Source organism: Borostomias antarcticus (genome assembly GCF_949987555.1).
Source record: "Borostomias antarcticus genome assembly, chromosome: 10".
Taxonomy (NCBI): domain Eukaryota; kingdom Metazoa; phylum Chordata; class Actinopteri; order Stomiiformes; family Stomiidae; genus Borostomias; species Borostomias antarcticus.
Window position 1 is genome coordinate 1,858,054 of NC_140243.1, and position 2,908 is coordinate 1,860,961.

Genomic DNA, 2,908 nt, shown 5'->3' on the forward strand with positions numbered 1-2,908 from the left:
AGAGAGAGAGGGGAGGACATGCGGCACAGGACCCGAGCCGGGAATCGAACCCTGGAAGAACTAGTCTTCATATGATGCGCGCCTTACCCGGTGAGCTACTGGGGCGCCCCTAGGAAGCACAAATCTGAGGTATATTCAGCGCACCGCTGTCTAAGACAAATGGCCTTGTGGGAATATCGCTGATTTCTTCGTTTTTAAAAAACGACAGTTGAAAAAGTTTGGACTCGTTTTCTCTAGAACACCGGCAGGACCCAGGAGAAGAGGTTCAGGGCTCAGAATCCTGTTTGCCCTGCTGCCCTTTTCATAAGCGCTCATTTCAGGTGTCTTATGACCTGTGTTTGACCACTGAACGTCTCTGATCCCTCCCATCATGTCTCCTGCGCAATTCCCTCCTTCCTTCCTCTGCCTCCTTCTTATCATCATGTAGTTTAATCAACAAACCACTGCCCCCACCACGTTCTTTAAACCCATTTTCTAGTTCCCATACATTCCAATAGGACACTCCATGAGAAAAAGACAAAGCAAAGATGGATAGTGTGGATGTCTGAGCAAATTAACACGTGAGACACATTGTCAGAATTGCTATTCATAACAGCATTTTGCCCCACTATGTTAGAACCAGAAAATGTCCCCCTGTGATGTGTCACTTCTCTGCTCATTTGAATTTGAGGAATTTGTGAGAGCATAGTGTAATAAAACCCTTTCAAATGTCAATGAGTTCTCTTACAGAGAGGAACTCTACATTTTCCACAGGAATTAACTGTAGAAAGGCAGGGGGGGGGGGGGTGCGTTAAGAGAAAGAAGGTTTAGAGAGAGGAAATAGAAACTGTGTGTGAGGTAGTGGGGGTGATGTGAAGGAGGTGGGGGCGTTGAAAATGAAGAATTAAAAGAGACAGGCAGAGGAATGAGAGGGAGGGTGGGAGGTAAATTTGGGAGACGCCAGGTGAGGGAGGGAGAGTCAGAGAAGCGGGAGAAAGAGCTGCCACCCCTTTGGCCTCTGAATAGAGACCCTTCAGATCCAGGGTTAGGGCTGACTGGGAGACTAGTGGGCACCAGCAGGGCAACTAGAGTCCAGTGCCTCTGGCCTACACGTATTGACCGATGCACTGAAAGAAATGTGATGGAAAAAACACTCCTGGAAGTGTATGGATTATCAGACTGATAGGAATCTGAAAAAAAGACACATGTATCTTGAGAATAATCAGACATAATAGCCTAACTTGATTACAGTAGAACTAGATCGTAGGCTAACTGTCAGATAGGCTAACCTTAACCCAGATTCACATCTTTATTTGTCACATGTAAACGTAGGCTACAGCGCACAGTGAAATGTTATTGTGAGTTGGCTTGGAAGCTGTAGCAGATCTAATCACACCAAGTACGCATTCAGGCACAGAATATCCATGACGCGCGCAGTTTTTGCGTATTATTAACACAACAGCCAAGATGCTTTAACTTAACCAGAAGCAATCATATTTCATAAACGGGAACCATCTTACCTTTAACATGTGAACCCAAGCTGAGAAAAACCAGTGCGCAAAGCACGAGGATTGTGTTCTCCATATCCACTTAAAATGATACTGTCGTCTGCTTTCGTCCCTCTCCCGTTCACCCTTCCTAAAGTTGTGTCCCTCTCCTGTTTGGGGAGTTGAAAGCAGTAGGCAGCTCTTTGCGTCGGCAGGCTACAACGTTGCCTTCGCGCGTCAGAGGAGAGGATGATGCCAGGATGGCTCGTTGGTCTGGGGATGTGGACGCGCAGGGGGGCGGGTCTGGGGATGTGGACGCGCAGGGGTGCGGGTCTGGGGATGTGGACGCGCAGGGGTGCGGGTCTGGGGATGTGGACGCGCAGGGGTGCGGGTCTGGGGATGTGGACGCGCAGGGGTGCGGGTCTGGGGATGTGGACGCGCAGGGGTGCGCTCTATCCAGGGGCAGTGTTGGGCTCGTTACTCAAAAAATGTAATATATTACTTATTACTCATTACCCTTTTAAAAAAAAAAAAGTAATATCGTTACTTTACTTATTACTCCCAGCCAAAAGTAACTAGTTACTTATGTAATATATTACTTTCCATATTGACTACCTTTTGGAGCGTGCTCATCACGGTCCGGTTCTCTTTCCACCAAGTTCATGTTGCTGTGTTGGCGTAGCAAATGTTTCAGGAGATTTGAGGTGGTGTTTCTGGCACAAGAAAGAGTCTTAGTAGAACTAACACACAGTTTACACTTGACAACATTCTTGTTGTCTTTCAGTTCCAGGAAATCGAAATAGTGTGCGTATTTCCAGCCATGGAATGTTAACGTCGTCATGTTCAAATAGCTACGCTCGCTCGCTGCTTGCCTGGTTATAATGTGACGGGACGGTCTGGTCTGGTCTGGTCTGGTCTGGTCTAGTCTGGTCTGGTGTGATGTCTCGCTGCTTGCCTGGTAATGTGACGGGACGGTCTGGTCTGGTCTGGTCTGGTCTGGTCTGGTCTAGTCTAGTCTAGTCTGGTCTGGTCTGGTCTGGTCTGGTCTGGTCTGGTCTGGTCTAGTCTAGTCTAGTCTAGTCTAGTCTAGTCTAGTCTGGTCTGGTCTGGTCTGGTCTGGTCTAGTCTGGTCTGGTCTGGTCTGGACCGGTCTGGTGTGATGTCTCGCTGCTTGCCTGGTAATGTGACGGGACGGTCTAGTCTAGTCTGGTCTGGTCTGGTCTGGTCTAGTCTGGTCTAGTCTGGTCTAGTCTAGTCTAGTCTGGTCTGGTCTGGTCTGGTCTGGTCTGGTCTGGTCTGGTCTGGTCTGGACCGGTCTGGTGTGATGTCTCGCTGCTTGCCTGGTAATGTGACGGGACGGTCTAGTCTGGTCTGGTCTGGTCTGGTCTAGTCTGGTCTGGTCTGGTCTAGTCTAGTCTAGTCTAGTCTAGTCTGGTCTAGTC